Source organism: Heterocephalus glaber, unplaced genomic scaffold, assembly GCF_053883595.1.
Source record: "Heterocephalus glaber isolate CG9 unplaced genomic scaffold, H.glaber_assembly_v1.0 deba00001531, whole genome shotgun sequence".
NCBI classification, from domain to species: domain Eukaryota; kingdom Metazoa; phylum Chordata; class Mammalia; order Rodentia; family Bathyergidae; genus Heterocephalus; species Heterocephalus glaber.
In genome coordinates this window covers 11,359,873-11,387,217 of record NW_028258329.1, presented here as the reverse complement: position 1 = coordinate 11,387,217, position 27,345 = coordinate 11,359,873, and the positions used below count along the sequence as shown (strand labels likewise).

Genomic DNA, 27,345 nt, shown 5'->3' with positions numbered 1-27,345 from the left:
TTTTTCTTTTCCCTTCTTTCCTTTTCCCCTCCCCTGTGCCCCTTCCTATTCGAATATTTTCTATTTCATAATATCTCATACATTTCAGTCCATATTTACACTTTCAGTTTCTCACACCAGAGAAAAAATATGATATTATTTACACATATGTGTCCAATTTATTTCACTTAAAAGTACAGTCTGTAGGTGCACTCATTTGCCTATAAGTTTATTCTTCTTTATGGCCGAGTAGTACTCCAGTATATAAAAAAAGCCACATCTTCTTTATCCATTCATCGGTTGATGGGCATTTGTGTTGTTTCCAAGATTTAGCTATTACAAACTGTGTTGCTATGAACATTGAAGTGCATATATTGATGTGATATAATGATTTTAAGACACTTACATGATGCTGGATTACACTGGTACCAAATCCAGACAAGAACACTACAAAGAAGTAAATTATAAGTATTCTTGATAAATATCGAAGCAAAAATTTTTAAATATGAGCAAATTTAAGAACACATTAAAAAGTGTCACTGACCATGATCAAGTGAGATGTATCTCTGGATTGTAAGGATATTTCAACTTCCACAAATCTATAAATGTGATCTACCATGTTTTAAAAGAAAGGCAAAAATCACCTAGTCATCATTAGACGTGAAAGGGTATTTGATAAAACTTAGCACCCTTTCTTGATAAAAAAATTAGGTACAGAGGTTATGTGCTGTAGCACAGAAAGGCCATATAGAGAAAACCCATAGCTAATATCATTTCCAGTGAGGAAAGTTGAAAGATTTCTAAGATCAGGAAAACTCGAGGATGTCCACTCTCACCATCACTTGTTTTCAAGAGAGGAGTGAAAATATGCAATTAGGTGAGACAAAGAAATAAAAGTCATCTTATTAATACAAAGGAAGAGGTAAAACTTTATTTATTGATGATATTGTATATAGAAAAAACCTAGAACTCCACCAAAGGCTCTTGGAACTAATAAAATGAAAAAGGAGAAAATGGAACTAGAAGAGAAGGAAGGGAGAAAAGGGGGGTAAAAAAAGAAACAAGCTGTATTATGTACATGTACCACCTCCCTAAGGTGACTGTAAAATGCATGTACTGCAAATGTGCACTGATAAAATTTCAAAAAGAAAAAATATTTAGTAAAGTTGTGAGATACAAAATTAATATACAAAAATCAGTAGCATTTCTGTGTAATGAGATATCAAAAAAATCCAAAATAACAATCCTGTTTATCATAGCAACAAAAACAAAGATACATATTTAGGTATAAATTTAACCAAGGAGATAAAATATCTACACAACTATAAAACATCGATGGAAGAAATTGAACAGATATTCCATACCATGAATTGGAAGAATATTGTGAAAATGTCCATATTACCAAAAATGATCTACATATTCAATACAATTCCTACTCAAATTGTGATGTCATTGTTCACATAAATGAAAAAATATTACTAAAACTTGCATGAAAATACAAAAGAATCTAAATAACTATAACAATATTGACAAAAACAGAATATCCTAAAAGTATCACCTTAATTTCCAAAGATATTATAAGTCAATTTTAATCAAAACACCATTTTTCGGGCATAAAAACAGAAGTATCGACAAATGTAAAAGAGTAGAAAACTGAGAATTAAAATTACACACTTATAGTAAATTTATTATTGACAATTGTGCCAAGAACACACATGGGAAAGTACAGTCTCCTCGATAAACAGAGCTGGAAAACATGGATATACATATACAGAATGAAATTACATTCTTATCTTGCATAATATAGAAATTTGACTCAAAAACAAATATAAGGCCTGGAACTGTGAAACTACTAGAGGGAAACTTAAGAGAAAAGCTCTGTGATGCTGATTTGAGCAATGGCTTTCTGGATATAATTCTGAAAGCACAAGCAACAAGAGGGAATATACAAATGGGATGGCATAAAACTAAGAAGCATCTGCACAGCAAATTAAATAATTAACAAAGAACACTCACAAAATGGGAGAAAGTATTTTCAAACATGTATCTGATAATGGGTCAATATTTAAAATATAAGGAACTCAAAGAACCCAATAGCAAGAAATCAAATTGATTAAAAATGCCTCAAGGACTGAACAAACATTTCTCAAAAGAAGACATGTAAGTGGGTAACAAATACATGAAGAGTGAAAGTACAAATTAAAACTATGATGAGATATCACCTCACACCTGTTAGAATGGCTATTATGAAAATGATGGAAGATATCAGGTGTAGAGAGAAAAGTGAACTCTCAGGCTGTTGTCAGGAAGCTAAATTAGTACGACCATAATGGAAAAGAGTATAGATGTTCCCAAAAAGCTAAAAACCAGAACCACAATAGGATACAGAAATTCCTCTTTCAGGGCATATATCCAAACAAACTGAAATCAAAATACAAGGGGCCATCTGCATTCTCACATCTACTACAGCAATAATCACAAGAGCCAATTCAGGGAAACAGCCTACAGGCCCATCAATAGCCGAGTAGTGGTACATGCACAGTGGAATGCTATTCAGCCTTAAACTTGGAGAAATCTTATCATATGCGACCTCATGGATGAATTTGAAAATTGTGCCAAATGAAATAAGCCAGCCACAGAAAGACAAATGCCACAAGATTTCACTTAAATGTGGGAAATAACAAAGTTGAACTCAGAAGTAAAAGCAGAAAAATGATTACTATGAGCAGGAAGTGGGAGAGAGGGTAGATGGGGACTTGCTGCTGGTAGGTTACAAATTTCCATATTGACATGAGGAGTAGGTGCTGAGGTGTATTCCACACCTGGATGGCTGTTGCCTATATTAATGTATTCTATATTTCAAAATTACTAAGTTGCAAATGTCACACCATAAAAATAATAGGTCAATGAAGTGACACATACGGTAGTTGATTTGATGGCACAATGCATCAATCATGGCACAACGCATACATCTATCCAAGTATCACTTTGTGCCCCATAAATGTTTACAATTATGATCTGTCAATCACAGATAATTAAAAAAAAAAGTGTTCCTCAGTTATCTCCCTTGTATCCACAGAACTAAGCTTGGTAGAAAGGGTCAACTAACAGAGTGCATTACCAGTCCTGAGGGCACCGGCTGACATGATGATTCTATGCCTTCTCTGACTAGCCCGATCCCTGGTCCATGAAGATCAAGGATGGAAACTCGGGGACTAAGGTGAAGAACCTAATTTCCTTGGATTTAGCCCCTTTACAAGTACCTGCATGGAGTTATGTAAATGAGGTCCCTGGCCTCTGATACTAGCTAAAAGCCAGAGGGTTTCTGATTTCGGCTCTTAGTCTCATTTCCGCAATCTAAACAAACTTCTGTCCCATCCCTTTTTGTGCTGCACCAAGTGTGGGAATAAATTCTCACCTCCTCCACGCCCACAATACATGGTGCTAATAAGTCAAGAAATGTTGTTTTTCTTTCCAGATAATCTTCAATGCCATTTCTCAAGCCATCTCGAATATGTTACAAGTAACCATCATGAGCCATTTAGGCTGAAAATAGTCCGGCACTCTTATTTGGCAACATAAAACTAATCCTGTTCGTTATGTCATAAAGCAAGAAGGTGGGATCTTTCACAATTTAAAGACTCTTGTGTCTATCTCTGAGGAGATCTAACTAGCTCTAACCAAGCCTAACCTGCTTGGGCTCTAAGTAAAACCGACACTCTAGGAAAGGTATGGAATATGTTATCAAATCTAATTCTCAGTAACTACCCGAGTATTGCTGTGACACCACTAAGGGTGTGTCTGGGCTTAGTTCAAACATGTGTTTGGCAGAGAGTGATAGCTGCCTAGAGTCTCTTGTTCCTAACAACGGTGTTTTGCATGAGGTAGTCACGGCCATCCTTGATAATCCCATGGGCTCATGGACCAGAATCCCTGATATTTTCTTGCTCATTTCACAGAAGTAGTAGGGACAGCTTGTAAAACTTACTCCTGCCTTAAGGAACATAGTCTCATTTTATGTCCCAGACAACTTGGAAATGGATATTGGACACCTAGTGTTTTATTTTAATTTGTATTTCCCCTTCTTTGGTTTCTGGCAACACAAAGCAGAAGAATGAGGTGCACAGAGCAAGGCATGAGCCATGGAAGGTTTCTCCCTTCGCAGTAGCCTGCAAGACAACATGTGGGCTGAGTCGTTCATTTGCAGGTAGAAAGTCTGTAAAATTGTATTCTGAAATTAAAAATGTTTAATTAGAAGGCAGCATCTGTGAACCTTTCTCTGGAAGCCACTCTTCTTTTCCTAAGAAATTATCCCAGCTCTGTGGCCCCTAATCCCCCTCCTACCATGTGAGAGATTGTAAAATCAGCCTTTCCTCCCCTTGCTATGTGCCTGTAACAGCAAGATGGACATTTTTCTACTTAATATTTAACAAGTTACCAATACCTCCCGGAAAACACTGAACAATACTTAATTCAGAGCTACTTCTTCCTTCACAGATTCTCTTGGATGCCCTGTTCTCCCCTCAATCCCTTATTTCCAGAAACCATGTGAATCCAAGCTGGATACTGGCTTCTGATGAGAGCACTGGCTCCTTAATCCCTACCTGATGTCATCCTCCATTGTTTGAAACAGTATAATCCACCCTAGCAGCCAATTTGGGGAGCCACGGGTAATGAATTTTTTAATTTTAAGTGAGAGCTGTTTTATTAGGAGAAAAAAAGTTCTGCCTAGCAAGGAGGGTCTCATGCTTTTGCTACGCTGAGCTGGGCAGGAGTTGAATGAAGCAAGCTGTGAAACAACCCCACACATCAGCCAGTGCAGCAAGTGGGCCCTCAGGTATCCTGCAGATGGACATGGAAGGCTGATAAGTGCAGGTAGCCAGCAGTGTCTAGGTCCTGGACATGTGCTGAAGCAGAAGGTAGCAAGGAAGGAGCTGGAGGTGAAGGGCAGGTGAGGCTGTGTCAATGCAATGAACATTGAGGGAACCAAGGATTTAGGCACTGAGCTTCCGGTTTTGAGGACTAAGCTTTGGAGATGGTAAAGCAGCAGAGATGGGAGGTATAAACTGGACTAAAAGCTGCCTTTGCAAGAGCATGGAAGTAAGAGTATAGAAGAGGGAGGTTGGGCTGCGAAGTTCCACAAGCGTTGCAAAGTTTGCATTATGGCTTGAATTATATCCCCACAAAAGATAATGAAGTCTTAACACTACCTACTTGTGAATATGACCTTATTTGGGAATAGGCTCTTGCAGATGATCAAATTAAGATACTTATTAGGGGGTCCCTAACCCAGTACGACTATAGGTGTCCTTAAAAAGGGGGGGGTCTGGGGCACAGTGACAATCACAGAGGGCAGGCACGTGGACATGAAAACAGACACTGATGATGTTTCTACAAGACAACGAATGCCAGAAATTGCTACCAAACCACCAGAGGGAAGAGAGGAGAGGCAAAGGACAGATGCTCCCTTCAGAGTCCTCAGAAGCAGCCAAGCATATGGACACCTTGATCTCTGATTTCTAGTCTCCAGAACTATGAAATAACACAAGTATTTTTTGAGTCACTTGGTTATAGATTTGGGAAATAAGGTTTATAAGATCTTGGAAAATATAGGTCTATTTGGGAAATCCTAGCAAAAATAATGCAGTACATATCATATTTCAAGGTGTATATGGCTAAATTTATAATATCCAGTTTCCATTGTTACTTTGTAAAACAATTTGGGCTTGGGATTGGCTACATTGCTACCTGAAATAATATCTATATTTTCCATTATGTTGGTAGCTGGTTGTAGCCCTATGCCAGTAAGTAACAAATGGAAACTGGTTGTGGGGACGGTAGAAAGGCTTGTTAAGAGAAAGCTAGCAGAGAAGATTAATTTTAATTTACTAGCCTACTTTGCTTTTTAATTCTTCTGGTAGTCAATTCAGCTATGAAGGCTGGAGCTGTAGAAGCCATGAAAGCAGTGCTAGAATGGTAGGGCAGAAAGGAGGATGGAGCTGGGGCCCCTGCTGATCTGGGAACTACCATGTCAAATTGACAATGTCTTCTTCCACTTTTGTGTTGGTGGTCCAAGGCTGGGGATTTAGCTCAGTGGTTCTGGCGCCTGCCATAAGTTCAAGGTCCCGAGTTCGAGCTCCAGTACCAAAACAACAACAAAAAAGTAACTGAAGCCTTTACAGTATTTATTTATTGGGCCGGGGATTTAGCTCAGTGGTTTCACCACCTGCTGCACAAGTGCAAGGACCTGAGTTCGATCCCTGGTACCAAAAAAAAAAAAAGGTGGTCCATGTACCCCAGTAGAGAGTCTCTGGGGGTGGTGGTTGAAAATACCAATTCTCCGTATCCAACCCTTCTGAATTTCAGTTTTTGGACTCGAAACCTGGCGATTGTCATTTTAATCAGCAACCACATTGATTCTGAAGCACAATGAGGGTTAAGAGGCTCAGACTATTCATGTAGCATCTCATGCTCAGGCAGCAAATCTGGGCAGCAGATTCATGGGACCAGAAGCAACTATGCCATTGTTTCCCAATTGAACACTGTCCTGGGACACAACTGGAGCCACGTGCGGTGAGTGAACAGGACAGCAGCATCGTGCAATGAACTGACTCTTGAATTTCCTGAGCAATGCGGGAGAGACCAGAGGAGTTGTGGGCAAAGTGATTATTGGGCATCCTATACCACACAGACACGGGGCAGAGGCGGATATGTGCTCCGCACTGTTACTTCTACATTATTTCCCATCCTCCCTTCCCCTCTAGTCCTTTCAGGCTCAGACTATCTTCCTGTCTCCACCTCCTTCCCTACTTGAATCTCCTTTTGTCTCTACTCACGTTCTTCAGCACCTGGGGAACCCTGTTCATCTCAGCACCTTCTGATTAACTAGCACAACTCTTGCTTTGTGATCCTTGACTTTATCTTTCCCAGTGATGGTCTCATCCTCTTTACCTCAGCTAGCTACGTCTATCCTCACACCTGAACCTTATTAATGGAAACTGCATCGTTTCCGAAATCTCCAATGGAAAGAGCTAATTTCCCCAGGTAACCCTTGGCTCACCTAGCTCCTCTGTTCAACTTTCCCTATGGCAATACTTCGTCCAGCCTGCGTCTTCTAGCACCATCTCTCCTTCCCTCTCCACCAGTCAGCCTCTCCTTTATTGGATCTGTGTGCATCAGCCTAGAGGGCCTGCTCCATGGATGCAAGCAAGCACTTTCTTGCAAATGTGTCCATCCCTGCTGCCTCTTCACCCACTTAGCATAACCTAATGTCAATCCAGAGTGAATCCAGTCACCTGCATACGTTATCTCACATCTGTCCTAAATCCCATGCCCTCAACTCATACTCTTGGATATTGAGTCCACTGTGATATTAGAACTTTGGGAGGCCTCGTTACTATATTCTTCCTTCCATCTCTTGAGTTCATAATGTGTGTGTGTGTGTGTGTGTGTGTGTGTGTGGCTATTAAAAGATTCTGCCCTCTCTTTTATAGCTCCCAATGTGAATAGATTCATTTCTGTGGGTAAACAGATCATTGGCTATATAAAAAGTTTCAAGCCACCTCATTTGAGGTCCATCAGTTTTCTTACTAGTTATTTCCCCAATATTAACTCACAGTCTCCCCTCTTACTCTCCTTCATGCACAGCACACAAACAAGTGGTCCCCCACCCACCACATCCCCTCTCTGGAAACATCCAATACTTCTCCCCTTGTGACCACTCATGACAATATTATAACCTTATCGTATTCCATTTAATGCTATTTACTGAGGATGCTCTAATGACTGGTGTATGGAAAAATACAAAATAAATTACGTGACTTTATTTTCCCAAAGACAACTGGGGTTACAGATGTGTCAAATAGAACACCATAGATAGGGATTTATTCCTCCATTCGCTTTTTAGGTTTGCTTATCTTTCAGAGTAATTTAAATTGAGTTGGAAGACAAATTCTCATTTGCTTGTTAGGCAATTCAGTGCTATTTATTTTGTGCAAGTTGGTGTGGAATCCAAGTGCACTGTTGTTAAAACACTATTTAATGTCACAGAGAGGACCTATTAATTTTTCCGATAAATTGCTGGCATGCCCAGCCACTTGTATACACTTAATAGGGAAAGTCTGTTCTTCTCCAAGTCTGCCTCCATACTTTGTGGTAATGGTTCCATAGTTTATATTTGGTTAGACATACTAAAGCACTGCCTTTCCATCAGAAGTCTGGAGATAAATCTCAAAGAAAGTGTGTGGCTCTGTTGGAGGAGGGTCAAAGAATAATACACATTTTTAGTGCAGTGCACAGTCAGTAGGCAAAGCATGCTGGAGCGTTTTTAAACATTTTTAGATGGTTTTGAGTTAATGAAAACATGCTAGTCGAAGCTGAGTTTTAGCATATCATTGGTAAGGAAATATATTCTACAGGATCAAAACAGGCCTTTGTCATGGGCATTATATACTTTCTTGGTCTGAAAGACTGGAGGTCATACATTGTTTTCATTTTCTTGCCCATGATTGTCCAATAACATTAATTACTGCTTATCTTGAATTATAGGAATTCCTTGCTGAGAATAGAGACAAGAAGAGCAAGGATAAGATCACCAGAAAGTTTGAATAAAATTTGCTAGACTTTTAACGAATGCCACCCCAAGGATCATGTATGAAAGGCTTTGTCATGACCCTGAAGTGCTGCTTGGAGGTTCTGGATCCTTCAGGGAGTGAGGCCTGGCGGGAAGAACTTGGGTCATGGCAGGCAGGGGCTTGGCCTTGGAGGGGATCCTCCGTTCCTGGCCCATTCCTGGCCCTCTTTGGTTGCCAGGTGCCAGGATGAACATAGCTCTTCTACATCCAAAACTCCCCACCATGATGTGTTGTCTTACCCCAAATGAAATAGCAATGACCACAAGTAACTATGGACTGAAGCTGTAAGCCAAAATAAACCTTTTTTCCTTATAAATTGATTACCTCAGTTATTTTGTCACAGTCATGGAAAGCTAACACAAATCATATATTTACAAGTGAAAAAAATTCTTTTTTGTATAAATAACTGACAAACATGAGGTAGAATATCCTTAGGAAATACAGGTAAAGGTATGTAATCCCTGGAAAGGGATTTTAAAATTTTTAAAGAAAATCTTCTCCCATCAATGTAATCAGAGTTCCTGTCTGGTTTTGTTAATCATCATTTCCCTAGCAGCTAGCACAATGCTACCATGGAGTCCACAGTCAGATACTTCTCCAATAAATGAATTTATGAAGGTAGGATAAAGAAATACCAATGGCACTGTGGTTTTAAAGTGCGAGATTAAGGACGAAATCTTTTTTTCTTTCTAAATATCAGAACACTTACCAGAAGAATGTTGCCACAGAACAGAAAAGAAATGACAAAATACCTTGGTATGAAAAGAAAACAACCACAGTAATAGTGAACCACAGTAGTAGCGAAGATAAGCCTTTAAGTTAAAAAAAAAATCCGGAACTGTTACAGACATTCCTAAAAGTTACAGCAATGCAATAAGAAGAAAATATTGAGCTGGCACACCATAGGAGTGGGGTGAAATAAAAAACTCATCAAAAAATGAGCCCCCTGCCCCCCCAAAATGAGGCCCATACTTCCAAAAGCACAAAGAAAAAGAGCCTTTGTCAAAAACCAAGACATACATGGACAGATTAAAATAAACAAAACTAAAAAAATGTAAAGCTCTAGGGAAAAATAAGAAATAGATGAAGATTCAACCCATGTAGTATTGGTATATTTCCAAAGAAGAAAGCTGAAATAATGAAATAGATCATACTGTTTAAGAAGTGATTTATTAAAATTTCATAAGTCAAACAATATGCATCTATAGGCTTAAGAAGTACTCACTACCTGGAAAAATTAACAAAGCATTCAATAATAACATATATTAATAATTTACTGCATTTCAAAGCTAAGGAAATATCCCTAGGAAATATATAATTCCTAGAAAGGTATGAGCTGCAGTTTTAAAAATTTTTCTCCTTGCATTAAAACTCTCACTCGTGTGTGTGTGTGTGTGTATATGCACATGTATGTTCACAGATGAATGGTAGACATGTTTATGCATACATACTATGTGCATGCCTATTTGCATGACACATGACTGAGATTGTACAGAGTGGTTTAATGCTATCAAAGACAGCAGTGTTGTGTGACAGCACTCACACCTAACCTTGCAGGAACGGTGTTGTCCCTTGAGAGCAGAGCCTGATTTGTGAAGTCCTTGTTGGAATACTTGATGTTATCAAGGAAAGTTTCAGGAAGTGCCCAGTAAACTGTTCCTTGATCATGTATCACCGACAGTCTTCTTACATAGACATGCCACATCGCTTGTAGATATGTCATACATATGCATATATAGACTTTCATGGTATAAGAGATGAGGGTGGTGGACAGTGGTTAAAACATTGTCAAGGAAAAAAAAAAGCAAACAGTATCTTATATGTAACTAAACTGTCTATAGTGCAAACGAAAAAGACAAATACTTTCAAACATGCAATAATTCAGGAAATAAAATGCATCTAAAAAAGAAAATTAGAGTTTCATAAAGAAAAAAATAAGCAGAATTTGCAGGGAAAAAATCTAAAAGAAGATAGAACTAGTCATACTAGATTTCAAACTATTGTAAAAATCATAATTTGGAAAGTATGGAAAACAAAGGATAGTAATAGCTCTAAATGCATATACTAATTTTATATATAACAGTGGATGGATTACTGAGGAGGAAATGAATTACTGAGTAGAAGGTGAATGTTAATCTTTACATAAAGAAAAAATGGATATTCACTCTGCCTTTATATTAAAACATGTTCCTCAGGGCTGGGGATTTAGCTCAGTGGCACTGTGCCTGCCTTGCAAGCACAAGGTCCTGAGTTTGATCCCCATACTGGGGGAAAAAATATGTTCTACATTCATAAATGTTTTAAACATAAAGATTGAAAGCATAAAATATAAACAATATGAGGATATACACTGTTAGGATAAAACAGAAAGCACTTCTGAAAATGATAAAATCTGAAAATTTAGAAAAAATAAAAGCTCATTAAAATATAAATGATAAAACTGAAAAAAATATATATATCAATCTCATATCACAGACTAAAAATTACTTTCCTTAATGTTACATGCTTCTGGTAATCAGACCAAGAACTAAAGTGATAAAAAATTTTGGCATCTCTGCTCTTTAAACTTGGTGAAGTCCAGCCCTGTCATTTAAAACTTGATCTACATGTATAGGTTTTATTATATAATTGAGATGCACTCATATCTTGAGTAATAAGTATTTCTGGTCATTAAAACTGTTTTCTAAACTTGTAAGAGATACAAAGAGATCTTTTAATTCTTGTCAGTGTTGTTACAATATGTGAATCTGTTAAAAATGATCTGAATTTTGCCTTAAGAGTAAAAATCTAAGTTAATATATGTAGAAAATTTCTAGAATAGTTATACTCCTAATTATTCCTAACCTCTTGGTATATTAAATGCATCTATGTTCTGCAAGTGTACACATTCTCTAAAATACAAAACTTCCGAGAACACCTTGCCATACCAGTAATCTTTAGCAAAATTGCTTATAATTATAGCTGTTTTCAGGCTTATGTTTATGTGCTTCTTATGTAATTATGATAGCCAGATGTACCTAAACACTATGTAATCTAGGAAGTATTCTAATGATTAAAGGCTGGTACTAGTCACTTATAAGATACATCTGCAAACAAATATATTCTACTTAGATACTTAATATAGCAAATTTAAGAGTGCTTAGTATACTTACTCACAATTTGTATAAATAAAGTAAGAGAACATTAGATTTCTATGACAAATGGTGAGGAGTATGTATGGTGTTAAACTCCAACGTTATATTTGGGTAAAGACTTCAAAACAGAGGCTAGTATTAAAGATACAAGGTTTGTGCCAAATGTGACTGATTTGTACCATTTTTTGGAGCTACAATTCATCAATAATTTAATTTCTAGCCCTAGCGTAACATTGATAGAAAATCAAGTTCAAGCATCAATGACTTGCTAGTGTCCCTGCCCTCTTTTTCAGACTATCAAAATATGATTGTTCATCATACGACAAAACTTATCTTCCTTTTATTCCTTCAGATTAGTCAGGGTGAGACTTCTGACCTCTGGCTTAGGCACCAGGACACCCCTCCTCAGTCTGAAGAAGTTAGAAAAACGTGGGCCCTCAGCCTCCCTGCACCCCCTAAGAATAAGGGGTCAAAACTCAAGTGGGATAAGCTAGAAGAAATGAAGACAGGTAGAGAGAGGATGAAGAAAATTGTACGTAGAAATTATACTTTTAAGAAGACTGCAACTTCAAGATAAATAGTTAACCAATATTATCCATATCATTCTCTAGGGTTATACTTATTTTTTTTCTAGACCCATCACACACACAATACCTTAAAGATACTTTAAGTCCATAAATTAGCAAGTTTGATAAAGTAAAGGGCAAAAACCTGATCTTAAGATAAAAACATGAGAAAATTCAACAAATGTTTTTATGCAAAATATCTTAAAATAATTAGTAGGGCTCCTACCTTTCACCTGTCAAATGAACCATTATCTTTCTGTGGGCAGGCTATCCTTTTGCTCATAAACCAAGATCAAGAGAGAATTTTCAGGGCCGGGGATTTAGCTCAGTGGTTCCTCAGCCTGCTTTGCAAGCACAAGGACCTGAGTTCGATCCCCGGTACCAAAAAAAAGAAAAAAAAAAAAAAAAAAAAGGAAAGAGAAAACTTTCAATAGAGTCACAAGTTCAACAGATTTCTACAGTCAAAAACCTATAAAAATTACCAGCTCCAAACCTTAGGGTACTTCTCTAAGGCCCTATGCTATTACTGATGGTGAACCTTTTAGAGGTTTCAGTAATAAACAGGCAGCTGTGGCATGGGCACTGTAGGTATGCCACCACTGATCCACATCACTGAGTGTGTCCTTTAAAATTCTGCCTAATAAACCCCTTCGTGATGCTAAAGAAAGGAAATGCCATGTCTGTTAAAGCTATGAAGAGGTGTTAACACCATAAACTTTATCACAAGAAATATGCAAATTAAAACTATGGTATAACATCTGTGATATGTAAGATTGACATGTATCAATTTGGAGTTTGAAGAGGGTCTATAAAAATGCATATTTCCCTCCTTTGCTAATGGAAATAAAACTTGGCATTTTTTATACAGGTAAATTTTGGAAAATCTATTAAATTTTCAATCTAGATATATCCCTTGACTTGGCTGCTTCATGGAATTTATACTGCTCACAAAATCACATGAGAAATTACATATATACCTGGACATTTGTGGAACAGTAGTTTTATAATAAAAGTTTATAAAATCCAAAATATCCATGAACAGAAAAATAAATTATAATACATTAACATGTTTGAACCCTTTGGAAAAAAGTAAAAACCAAAGAATAAGCTTATTCTATATAAACTGATATGAATGGAAATCTAAGAGATATCATTAAATGAAAAAAGCTGAAAAATGTAGAAAGTATGCTGCCATATTTTTTTCTTTTCAAGGTACATTACATACAGAGGTCTACATGCACACAGAGATAGCTATAACATTTAAAGCAGGTGCTTCTGGTGAGGGGAATCAGGGAAACAGGAAAGGATGTTGGGACAGGTCAAATGTCTGATTCAAACTTTTCTTACAGAATAACTGCAGGCAGGTACTGCATAACCCTTGATCAACAACAAGCCGTGTATATGATGGTTATTCTATGAAATCTTAAGCAAGCTGAAAGACCCCTCTATTTTCTAGGGGCATGGTAGCCACTGTAAAGTCATAAAAGTCTGTGGCTGGTGACATTGTTGTGAATAAACCTGTCCTGCCAATTGCATAGAAGGCAGAGCCCATATCATTAGGTACAATTCAGAATATCGATAATGATAATAAATGACTCTCACTGGCTTAGGTATTTAGTGTACTATAAACTGTTTTAGAATACACTCCTTACACTTGCTGAAAAAGCTTACTGTAAAATAGTGCAGCCCTTATCCATCATGTATTTTCTATCTCTTCATCAGTCAAGTGAACTGATTAACAGGAAACTAGGTTTGCAGCTAAGTGCACTCTGATCTTCACACAACAAAAGAAACACAGTTCCTGGAACAGGTCATTGCCAAGGCCTGACTTTAAGAAATATTTTGAGTTGTAATTAGATTCCTTTAAATTCATCTAAGAAAAGTTTCAAGAGCTAGGCCAGGAATTTAGCTCAGTGGTGCTGCCAAATGCCTTGCAAGCGCAAGGTGCTGAGCTTGATCCCCAGTAACAAAAAAAAAAAAAAAAGGTTTCAAGAACCAACATTTTTTCATAATTCATCTTGTTCATTAAAGATTTTGAGTGCAATTTTTTTAGCAGTAATGGAGATTGAATATCCAACCCCTTATTTTATTATTTTTTAAATTTTGAGACAGTTCTCACGAAGTCACTAATTTTCCCAGGCTGGAGTTGAACTTGCGACTCTACCTTGGTCTTCCAGATTGCTGGTATTACAGATGTGCACCATCACACAAAGCTTCCAATGCTAACATTTAACTCCTACTCTGGTGGAAAATTTCACTGGATTTGTCCATAGTTTTGCTACCTTTGGTTAGGATTCTACCAGCTGTCTCCCAGTGGTGTATGTTCACTCCCGTGGGATTTCTCTCCTTAGAGAGAGAAGGAACTGGTCTTGGCTGGGGACCCTGAGGAGGGGGTTTTAGTGTTCTGGTTCCTGGCCCTCCTCGCAGCCTGCTGCCTGCTTGATTTCTCAGAGGAGCTACACTCTTTTCTTTGGCTCTTTCTTTTCCCATTTCTTTGAGAAACTTCTCAAGCTTAGAACTGAAAATTTATGAACAGAGTTCGCGTTTGTTCTACATTTGCTAGTCTGGAGGCTCCAATTACCTTTTCCCTCCTGCAAAGTATATTTCTTGGCCTCTTGATTCACTCCAAAAATAATCAAACTTCGGGACTTAAGGCTTACTCATTACGTCCCGTGGTAGCAGTGTCCTGACTTCCTGATCACGGGGGCTGATTCTGGAACCTCATTACTGGAATATTTGGAATTAACAAGGGAAGTTCCAAGAAGTCCCTGGAAGTTTATTATTTCATCAGTTATAAATTAGCAACAGTTTTCCCATACACACATGCCAAACCTACTTTGAAATGGGATTTTCTACCTCTGGGTAGAAGGAGGGGTGAGTGAAGTGGGGTGACTATTTCTATACCTTAGATCTTCTCCTGCTCTCAGCCCCCTGGCATCTTTGCATTCCCTTTTCTCCACATTCATGGATGTCCAGCCTAAAAGTATTTTCTACAAATTATTTTCAGAAACAATTTGCCCTGAGGACTTGACCTAAGGAGACCTGAATGCTAGACAAGAATTTATAGTTTCATCACCCAGCTCAATCAAATGGCAGGAGCCTTTGTGGATAAAGTTTTATTGGAACACAGCCATGTTTACACGCTGTTCTGGCTGCTTTCATGCTAACAATGGCAGAAGCAAGTGGTTGCCATAGAGACCATATGTCCCTGAAAACCTAAAATATTTACTTACTAGCCTTTTATATATACAATTTGCTGATCACTGCTGTAGATCATGAGAAACCTGTAATAATAGTTTGTATGTAGGGTAGCTGGGGGCCCTTGTCTTCCTGAAAAGCAGCCACCTCTGTGACCCTGCACAAGCTACTTAGGCTTGCGCTGCCTCAGTTGTCTCACCTGCCAAATGAATGGGAATAAGTATCTACTCCATATACAGTTAAAATGAGATCTTACTCTTAAGATATTTAGCTCTTAATGTTCTTTAGATAGAATTACTATGCTATTTTCTGTATGGCCACAACATCTGGGTCTGTCTCTTTAGACCTAAGATGGACCTCTAATCCGAGACTAAGCAGGTCTAAGCTACAGACTGCAAGAAGCTGAACAGTAGAAGAACAACAGTAAACGGTTTTCTTCTGTCCCACATAGTACATATTTATAGAGTACATCCAGGTTTACTCAGGACAGTTGGGATATGCATGTGTCAACCTGGCATAACTCTCCATAGCTTTCCCTTTCATGCTTGGTTTTGGACAATAAACCATAAGGTCGCATTATCCCTATTGAATGATATCTGTCCAAAATAGAAAGCTTCAGGAAGTTGATAATGGAAGTAGAAGTGAGAAATGCACAAAATACCATTAAGCAAAGGTTCCTAAGCACCAAGAGTGTCCCTGGGTAAGCAGGCACCATGAACAGCCTCAGGCTAGAAGACCAGAGACAGTAGGAGGAGATTCTACCACTCTATTGAAATCTAACTTCTGGGATAAAACGTGTGTGCCTGTGTCTGATTTGATTCAGAGCCATGAAATGAGGCCTGTACAATTTAGGTAGAAAGACAGAGGAATCCCAAGACTGTCAGTTGGTCTGATGTCAAGATTTCTTGGAGTTAATGAAGACTGGTGGGACCCAGAGCAAGGTTAGGCTAGCAGGATAATTCTCAGGAGTGGTGACTGACTGCATCTGTGTTGTCAGGAATCCTGAGGACTCTTCCTACCAAGCCTCTATCTTTTGTGGAAATGGCAAATCTAACATGTTTTGGAATACTGAATATAACTGAGCCAATTTGATAACAGCTCTTTGGAAGGAAGGGGGGAATTTGGTAAAAACATGGTGAGGTTCGGTTTGTACACCTTATACTCTTAGAAGGGAAGAGTCTGTCCCATTTCCTTGTGACCTTTGGTAAAGAAAGGATGAGACTGATGTTGACTTTTGTGGGTAAATTACAGTAGGATATCACACTAAGCTGCAAGCTTCCATAGAAAGATCTTGAACCCAGAGTGAGTGGGAAAGACCTCTGGATAAAGTACAATGAAGTTTCTAGGTTGCTGCATGTAAGTTAATGAAGCGTTTCCAGCCAGAACAAAAATGTATGCTCATGCCCTGCTGCTGCGCACATGGTCAAAGGTGAAGGTGGGGTGGGACCATGGTAAAGAGGAGGAAAGAGAGAAGATGGAGATCCAACTCAGTATCCACTGGCAGACTTTCTTCCTCCTCCTCACAGTTCTCTTCTGAAGTCCCTTAAACCAAGTAGATGGGGCCCTCATAGATTATCCAGCATAAACGCTTCTATAAACTCAATTTAGTGTAGATATTTGCTTTTTGTTTTGCTTTTGGTAAAGAGGCTCGAACTCAGGTCCTTGTGCTTGCAAGGGAGGCGGTAGAACCACTGAGCTAAATCCCCGGCCCTAGTGTAGATATCACATCTACAAAATAAATGTTCACAGCAACCCTCAGTATTAATAACTGAGACATCAAACTACACAAGCAGACCCATAAAACTGACCCTCACACATACCTGTTTTTATACTTCTTTTGTGGTTAAATATTAGAAATAAGGGCTTCTCTGGTATGAACTATATTTCCTATACAGAGCCAAATCAAATGCTTGCAGTTCAAGTTATGACAAAAGGAAAAGGAAAAAGTTAGATTTTTTTTTCTAGCCCAGGGATCTCTTAAATCCCCAATGCTTCCCTATTATCTCCCAAATATCTTACCCCTAATGCTCCTCTCTTCACTCCATGTCTCCATCTCTTCATTGTAGTTCCTCAGAACTTTGCCATTGTTTCTCAAAGAAGCCCAAGTCCTCCACAGCATACGAAATATATGCTGCACATCTGCCTGGGATGAAAGAAAAGTGTCCAAGTGAATGAGCAGGAGGAGAGAGTAGGAGTGGATGAACAGAAACAAGAATTTGCAAGGTATCATTCATTGTCATGGGCTCACCTGCCACCAAGAAGGGCACAAGAATGACCTAGTCATAACCAGGCTGAATGTCCTAGGCATGATTTCAAGTCAGGACTCTGGGATCTTGTGCTCTGAAGTACAACTGTCCACTGAGACCCCCAGAATTCTTTCTTGGAACCCAAGTTTTCTTTACTGTTCCTGGGAAGGGTGAATGCAAGGGCCCCAGCTACAGAAGAGATACAGTTCCCGAACTCTGGTTGGTAAGTAGAAAATGGGATACAAAGGCAGGCTTTAAAGAAGCTCCATTTCTAGAGAAGTAGGGAGACTTCAGACAATCAGATATTCTTTATCGGGGTTACCTGGCCCTTTGCTCCAGTGAGGTGTGCCCCAACTAACACGTTAGAGGATTGCAGGGATTATGGCAGGAAAAAGTGCTGGCTCTCTTCTGTAAGATGTCAAATGGGAGCTGCATATTTTCACTCTTGACAAGATTAGTTAGGATGCTTAAAGTAGCATTAACTGGACATCGGGACAAAGTAACCTCAGTTAGAGGTCAATAGTGCAAACTATTAAGCGATTAAACAGTTTTGTTAGATGTCTCAGTACAGCAAAAAGGCATGAGTGGAAGATAATGAATGTTTGAGGCTGAAGATAAACTGTTTCCATTGGAAATGAAGTTGAGAGCTACCTGACTCTTATACCTGTGGTCACTGGAAATGTTTCTGATACGACAACGCTACCCTTGACTTGAGAAAAACCCCACAGGAAGGAAATGGGGAGAATAATTTAAGCTGTGGGCACTGGGGCAGCTCTTCTGTGGGATCCAAATCCCAACTCCAGGGTGAACCAACTTGGACCAAGTAAACACCTGTTCTTATCCATTAAGGAGATTGTGCCATACAGTCAATGGACCACTTTCAAGTGATAGAAAGGTATGGTTGAACTAAACACTGAAGTCAAAAGCAATAGCTTTTTCAGTCATTGCTTCATCCCTGAATGACCAGCATAGTCTCTGGCCATTTTATGGAAGAACCTGTGAAACATACTGGTTAAGATCTAGTTTACAGGAGTTCAAACCCCAGCCTAGCCAATGGCCAGCTTCATTACTGACTCTATGCCTTAGTTTCCTCATCTCCCAAAAAGGCTCCGATAATGGCATCTTCTCTGAAAAAATGGAGATCTGTTATATTTTATGTTGCTAAACCCAATCCAGTCTTAATCCCTGTCACTTATCATGTCTAGATTTGAGAAAGCCACATATACACTTTTGAAACCGGCAAAGACAAAATGTGAGAAGCTGGTTAAACTGTTCCTGTTAAAGAGTAAAAGGGCCTCTTGACTCGTGGCTTACATGACTGCAGCCTCTGGATGCTCCTTGCCTTGATCTTCAGGCACATTGGTGCATTCCCCAAGCCAATATTGGAACTTCAAGTCACCTCATGAAAGTCCTGACACTTGTCCAGCTTCAGAATCTAGACTTAAGTACCCTCAGAGGAGAGCATGGAGAGAAACTGAAGATACTGTTTAAATATTTGAAAAAATTTCAGGAGGGCCATGCTGTGAAACTGGCAGACTTGTCTGGGGGAGATCTGTGAGGCAGAATCCAAGCCACACTGAGCAAAGCAGTTGATGTTAAGCCAGAGAGAAGCTATCCCTCTGTCCCTGTTAGAACAGTGGTGTTGGCAAGGTAGACTAGAAGTTTTGGGAGCATCTGGCTTCCTGCATGCAGATCCACGGAGAGCAGTAATAACCAGGCTGTGGCCCCACGGACAGCAGGTGTGGACAGGTGGGAGAGGAGCCAGGAGCAGCCCCGGTGTAGCATGGAGGCTGTGGAACACATACAGGTTTAAGATCCCCCCAAATAACGGGAGTGCACTTGGAGGGATATTAATTTTTTAACAATCAGCCCTGCAGAGGCTCAAATGCCATAATTAGGTCATTAAAAGCAAATGTGATGGAACTTTATATTGCACCAAATGCTTACTCAACAGGGACCTTGCAATAAAAATATTTTCAGGTATTAAAAAGATATCAAACTTCATTTTACACACATTGGGAAAGATGTGGGTAATATCCATCTTCATAGTTATAAGTGACTATGTATTTCAGGCAGATAAAATGGGATGTACTCTTTCTACTGATGTCCCGAGAATCTAAGTACCAATTACAGTACTTTCTTTTTTGGTACCGGGGATGGAACTTGGGACCTTACACTTGTGAGGCAGGCGCCAGAACCACTGAGCTAAATCCCCAGCCCCAATTACAGTACTTTCTATTCTAAAGACAATCTAAGCAAGATTTGTACAGGAGGCGAGTAGTACCCATAACTGATCACCTACCTCCAGTTTGTGGGAGCCCAGAGAGGGGCAGATGAGGGAAGCTTGGGACTGGCAGGCGTTCTCTTGTATCCTGTGAATTTCAAGGTGGGGAAGTTGATGCTTGAGCCTGGAGTCTACACTACCTGGCTCAGCTGTAAAGAAGCTCTGGAGGCTGGAGACAGCCTTAGAAGCTTGGGCAGCCAAGTGAACATCTGAGGTTGGGAGATAAAAACCCTCCACAGCGGAGGGTGGGGGTGCAAGAGTCCGCTGGCAGGTCGCTCGCGTGGGGAGGAGCGGGCCCCATCAGTAAGGGGCTGGAGGTGAACCTCCAAATGTTCAGGCTGAAAAAAGCAGAAGTGGGGTGAGGGCCCCCAACCCAATCTGGGGAGGGGAGTATCTGAAAGTGCCCAGGGTGTGTGGGAGGATACATCTTCAACTTTGGCTTCAATCCACTAATGAGACAGAACTCTCTGGTCCCTGATCTCCTGTCCTTCCTGCTTACCACCATGTCTAAGTTTATTTTAGTTTGTATCCATCTCACTATGTAGTTCAGGCTGGCCTTGAACTCACTAGGAAGCACAGTCAGGACTCAAACTCATGGTGATCCTCCTGCCTCTGCCTCCTGGAATGCTGGGATGGCAGATGTGCACCACAGGCCCTGGGTTCTGTTCCTAATTTTACAAACAAAACAAAAAACCCAAATGACCATTGGAAATGAGAAAAGTTATTAGGCAAAGAGCGGAGGAGGAGATGGCCAAGGTGTAGAGAAGAGCACCCACCAAATCCCACCTTCTTGCCTGTAAGTTCAGCCTAGTGTGGTGAGGGGTTTTAACTCTGATCATTTTCAAATATTATTATACTGAATGGGCCAATTACTGGAGCAAGGCTATTTTTAAAGAATATCATCACTGGAGCATGTTTTGTAAGAGTGGCTAGTAAAGTTATGATACCGACCTTTGATTTTTATCTAAGGCATGGATGAAATCTAGTCCCACAGAATACATATGAAGGGCAATGGCTGGTAGAGAACGGTGGAAAAAATATGGGTTTTGGTTGCACAAGGAAAATCTTCCATTTAATACAACTTGTTAGTCACACATAACCCTAGTCATAGCCCTTACATTCATTAGCTTAGCTCCTGCCCCTAGAATCTTGGGGCATCAGAAGTAAGAGCACATCCCATTTATCTGCCTGAAGTATGTACTCATTTGTTATGAAGATGGATGTATCATGCAGATTTTACCTGTATGTGTAAAATGAAATTTCATATCGTTTTAATACCTGCAGATTTAAAAAATAAACTCTCCATGTTGCTAGTTTCTCAAAACCCCATGACATTCTCCCAGATTGTTCTGCTTCTCTCCCTGCCACAGGTACCCTGGTGGATCTGAGTGTGGCCCTAAACCCACTCGCTTGGCTGGAGCTCCGAGTGCCTCTCAGCTTTCAGCAGCCCTTTCTGCAGGATGATGCCCAACACAGCCCAGCTCATGGCTGAGGTCCAGCTAAGGCGAAGATGGACTTGTTTGGCTCCAGGATTTTCCTCCTTACTCCAGCCTGAAAGACAGACTTTCAGATGTTGTGTCTGAGCCTTCCCAGTTTGTTGACAGTTGAAGATACAAAAGGCTTTGGGGATTTTTTATTTTAAAAGCTCATGCTATGGAATGATGTCATTTTTCCTTTTAAAATGTGTAGGAGAAAATCTTACCTATTATATAGGAGGCACCTGCTTAAAGTACATCACATACGCTGGCATCTTAACTAAACTCTTTGGTAGCTCTTTCATGGGGGACTTACTATCCACTCTTCGTCACCTAGAGGCAAATAACTTCGGCTAAAGCCATAGCTGACAGAATATGGGCTCCATTAAGTTGAAAAGGAAGTTATGATAGGAGAGAAGTAGACACCAAACTTCATAGTCCAAATCCAAAATTTAAAATATATTTATTTTTAAAAATAAGAGAGAAACTATAGTTACTGCAAGCCCCATTTGAGTTGCAAAGGTGTGGGTGGGCAGAGTCTTAATATTCTTTTTGCTTTGGTCATCTTGACAGCTAAATTATTAGGAAGTGCGATGAGAACATACTTTATATTCAAGCAGGGAAATTTCTCAAAAATACATAAACTAATATTGAAGTTAATCTAATTTATTGAAAATCTGGACTAAAATTTTTCTTAATTTCCTCATGACCAGCTCTGACCTCTTGGAGGAAAAATCTTTTTAAATTTCTATTTCCATCCTCCCTAAATAATTGCTTGGTAGCAAAGATGGTTTTGTTCTTCATAATTGTTTTCTTCACTTAAAGAACTCTGAGCTTATTTTTTGTTAACTTGCTGTATCTCCTTATAAATATTCAAATCATACACACCAAGTTAAAGACTTTCTATTAGGTTAGTATATGAGGTTGCCAATATATGATACTTTCCTTACAAAAGTGGTAATTTCATGCAGTTAAATTTAAAGCCTAAGACTTAAAGGCAGTTACTGGCCAAAAGATGAGACAAACCATTTCCTTTCATGGACAACTACTAGGTATCCCTACAGATGTCCCCTATGCTTGTTGGTTTAGTGACAATTTGAGTTCAACTTTATCAAGCTGTAAGTACTACAAGTAATGTACATATATGGGGACTTGAGAACACAGCTTGCAGAGGCCCACAATCTGTGAATTAAGGCTAGGAGAGTAAGAAGCTGATACACTGCCTTGTGAGCCAGTTGGTATGTGGAGACTACACTTCTTCCTGGTCATGGTGGAAGATCCATAAAGCCGTGATGCTCACAGGGAAAGCTAACCTCTGCTGAGGACCTGACTCTTCAGAGCAATGGAGTAAAGGTTAAAGTCCCACTTGAGGGGAAGACTCGGGTTCCCTATTAACTTATATTCTACCAGCCCATAGCTCCCACAATAGCTGTTCCTGAGTCACTCACCACCCTCTCTGATTGCTTCTATGTACTCGATAAATAGTGGCAAGTGTAGAGAGTCTTTGTCTTTTACCTAATCTGAGCCACTGACTCCCAACCCTCCATTTATCTACAAAATTGTCTTTGTCTTGCATCCTTCACCGTACCCCTCAAACAGACAGCTGTGGGGCTTGACCAGTCCTCAGTAACGGCTGATATGGTAGAAAGCACATCATCCTGTGTCAACCCTGAATTGGGCTGATTTACACACCTGAAGAGACTGACCAAGTCACCACTGGTCATCAAGAGAATGAAAATCCAACCCATTCAAACAAGTTGTGTTCAGGAACTACCAATAAGTCTACTCATTATGGTTGTGAAACTGGCTGAGATGAACATTTAAATACCGTTTGTGGGAAGCCTGACAGTAAAAGGACACATCTGCCATCATAACTAGAGATTCTCATTATTCTCATACCATTGTCACCAGGGAAATTAGAAAACTATTAACTGAGAGTTTTCTGCTATCTTACTTGTTGCAATCATGTGTAATAAAATTCAGATGCTGTTACTTTGGTACTAACATACCAAGAATGGTGGAATTACAAGAACCAGATAATCTGGAAAGATGTAGAACTATGTCTAACAATCACCACCAGTACATGGAAAAGGTCAATCTGCCAACTCCTCTAAGAAAGGGGAAATGGATCCTGAGCTATAATTGAGGATTATTCTGGAATTAATCAAACCCACTATAGAACTGAAGAAGCCAACATTTCCAGCTAGATCTAAAATAAAGGTGATAGAGAAAATAAAACGCAAAATTCAGGGTTCAATCATATAAGTAGAAACAGTAACATAAATAGCCAAGGATAGCTATACATATATACAAATGTCCCACACACATATGCAACTATATACATACATTATAATGATTTGATTGTATGCAACATTGGGAGCTGATCACGCGGGCTTTATAAGGCTGTGTCTGATGCCCCAGCTTGAGCTGAAGAACATGATGATGGGTTTAAATATGTGTTAATACATGTTGTTTCTAACTTATAGAGATTCTGCAGAAGCCAAGTCTTTTATCAGGGAAGTAAACACACACCTGGACAGGAGTTCAAAAGGCTCTAAGAGGCTCAAGGGGAGACATTATTACAGCCAGCTATTGCCTCACACGGATACAGGAATTATCAGGTGGGCATCAATATGCACGGGCTGCAGAATGCTCACCTCTTCCTTCTGCCCTTCAGATCACGCATGAGGAATTCTGGGAGCTATAGTTCTATGTAGCCAAGCAGGCACATTCAAAAGCTATCACAGAACACTTTAAAAATATACACAAGCCCAATTTATAGTGTTTACAAATTGTACTGACTGCTTTGGCCTTCCTGCCTGTAAAACTCTGACCACTGGGTATCAACAGGGAGAGGAGAGAGAGGAGAAGGTTAGGATAAAACTAGCCCCGCCTCGCTCCAACAAACATGCCTCCCATTGCTCCCAGTCACAAGCTAGAATTCAGTAAGCCCCAGGCTATCAGAACAGGAGCACCAAATTCTGTTGCTAAGAGACAAATGTGCAAAGACAGGTTCCTTCCAGTAAAAATAATTCAACAAGAAGTTTGGTGTTGGTTATTAGAATATGATTTGTTGTAGGCCCGGGGATTTAGCTCAGTGGTTCCACCGCCTGCCTCGCAAGCACAAGGACCCAAGTTCGATCCCTGGTACCAAAAAAAAAAAAAGATTTGATGTGATTTTTATTGTTATGTTATTATTTTCTAACTTAGCCATGAGGTCTTTCCCTTGACAGTGGCTGTCAGCCCACAGAGCCACTTTCTGAGGAAACCCTGAACAGGCTCCACGTTTGGCTGAGGCACGGTTTTCAGGGGAGACACCATGGAGTTGAAACTTTGAGACCAAAATGCAGGAAATAGAAGAAATTGATCACTTACAGTTTCCAGTCTTCTGCGTGTCCAATTACGGTTTCCAGAGAATTTGGGGGTATCCAGGTGAGGCCAGGAGGCTGGACAGAGTCTTAAGTCGGCAGAGAGCTCAAATAACAAGTAGAGAGCAAGGGACGAAAGGCTTTGGGACCGAGCTCCTTTATGGGCTCGTGGGTATTGCCCTACAGGCCTTCTCTCAGGCAGTGGATTGGCTGGTTTAAGGAAAACACGGGCAGAGGGCAAACTTATTTACAGACTGTGGTAAGACCTAGGGTTGAGGCTCTACAGCTGTGGAGTATGTTGTTTGGGTCGGTGGGAGGAAGAAGCAAGGCATATCTCAAAGACCCACATGGGCAAAGAAAGGATCAATTTAGGCCCAAGCTGACCAGGTATGAATTGCTTTCAAACAGCTTAAGTCAGGCCTAATAGTGGATGCCAAGGCAGCAACTATACTTAGCAAACTAATGAGAAGATTCCAGAAATGAAGCAGAGCAGCTGCCCAGGAAGGCAGTGTGTTTGCAGAGAAAGCCCTAGCCTGGCAGACAGCGCATTGTGATCAATTCATTTATAAAGCAATCATCCAGGCCTGGAGATTTAACCAGATGAAAGGAGCTGCTGAAGTGACTCCTCCTTCAGGGCAGGGGGGAAAAGCCCACCTTCTCAGGTGTTCTCAGAGAAGCAAATGGGTAAGTGTGATCATTCCGGGACCTGCTTGTGAGTTGCCTGAAGAAGGGTTGCACCTGCAGGGCCTGGGTGTGGGAGAGAGAGAGCTTTGAGAGCTCTCTCCAACAGCGCTGTCCTGTGCTCTGATGGGCGGTGGATGCTGTTTCCCCTTTCCGACTAGACATTTCATGTGCAGTTATCACATAAACAGAGTTAAGACATCTAAGGCAAAAATATCTTACCCAGAAAGCTTGGACTTGGAGCCACTCGAAAGGCTAGGACTGCCTTTGTGTGGGCTTCCTCTGGAAAGGAGGAGAGTAGGTTGTAAGTGTCCATGTCAGGTGAGAGAATGATTTCAGTGGGTATAAAGCAAATGGCAGTTACATGGGTGCTGGGTTGACTTAGGTAGAATGCAGGGATAGATATTGCTTTGTTTGCCTGATATCCCTTCTTTGGGAGAACTGACTCTTCCTTTAACCTGTATGACTTGAAGGGAACTTGAATCACTGCATAGACTTCTAGGTCACAGCAATGGGTGTAGGATCCAAGGCGTGGTCTATTAACCAAGCCATCTCATCTCTGTTTCTGTCTCTCCCTCCACCCTTTCTCTTCCTTTCTCCCACACTTCTTCCCTTAATCCCTTAACTATAATGTTATAGAAGCAACAAATTCCTTGAACAAACACAAATTTGGCTTCTGATATTTGCATCTAAGGGGTTCTTGGCCAATACCACGTGTCTTTATGTCCTGATTTTGCATATCTCCCAGTAAAGCAGGGAATATAATTCTCTCATTCTCTTCCTTTCCTTTTGAGGTAGCAGAACCACTGGCAGTTTGAATATGCGAGATCATCTAGCTTATAAGTGGCCAACTTGGGATAAGATCCTGGGTCTCCATGATTCTGAAGACCTGTACATTCTTTGTATTTTAATATGTTTGGTATCTTTATAAATAACATATTGCTTAGACTCAGTTACTAAACAGCTAATTTTACAAATAAAAATGTAGCCTTGTAGGCATTCTGCAGAATTAGTGCTTGGACAGTGCACTAATTTTTAGGTAAGGAAAAAGAGTGACTATATCCAGAATTGTGTTAATAAATAGCTATAGCTCCTTATATATGTGTAGCACCTCATATATGTGTAATTTTTTATATTTACAGAACACTGAGGTAAACAGTGCCTTTCGCAATAAATGATATAAACAATTCTGAAAATCTTGATTAGGAATGACTGCACAACAGCCTAGTTAAAAGCTCAGAGTGGCTCCTTGCTGAAGGTTTGAGGGTGAGATAGTAGGAAAAACAAAACTTGAATGCAAATCTCCTCACTGCATCTATGTAGCTCCAGTTAACAGGAAAAGTGCACTGACCAGTGTGAAACTATTCTATGAATGGTATTTTAAACTCTGCTAGGTGATTTTAGTAAAACAGCCCTTCCCTTCTTTCATGGAAAGACTTCTGGCCACCTGCCACCGCATCTCTGTTCTCTTATTTACCCTACATAGCCACTGACCCGGATATTAAGCCCAGTCACAATAAATGGATGCATATGCTGGTTTCTGTGTGTCCAACTTTAGCATCTGTTAGATAAAAACACTATGGCAGTACCGAGCTCCTGCTGCTCAATTCCACACCTTTCCTTTCTAGACTTTCTAAAATCGTCATGCAGTTCTTATGGGGGGGGGGGGGTCTCACGTTTTACAATTTAAAGTCTGCTTCACATCAGTCACCTCTCACCAGTATGGATCAGCCAGGATGGGACTGTAGCCATGGACGTCTCTGGTGAAAGGCAGAATATTC

The 27,345-nt window shown here is 39.9% G+C and overlaps 1 long non-coding RNA gene across 3 annotated transcripts in view; it reads right to left on the bottom strand.

Annotated features, from left to right (window-relative positions):
* The window catches only part of LOC110350730 (uncharacterized), a 65,584-nt gene extending 40,505 nt beyond the window's left edge, over positions 1-25,079 (bottom strand). For all 3 annotated transcript variants that reach the window (XR_002397515.2, XR_015441722.1, XR_015441721.1), the window contains exons 1-2: positions 24,891-25,079; positions 17,530-17,653 (exon numbers count right to left, since the gene is read on the bottom strand). This is a non-coding gene — a long non-coding RNA (uncharacterized LOC110350730). The remainder of the gene's footprint in view (positions 1-17,529; positions 17,654-24,890) is intronic.
* Between the last annotated feature and the right edge of the window lie 2,266 nt (positions 25,080-27,345).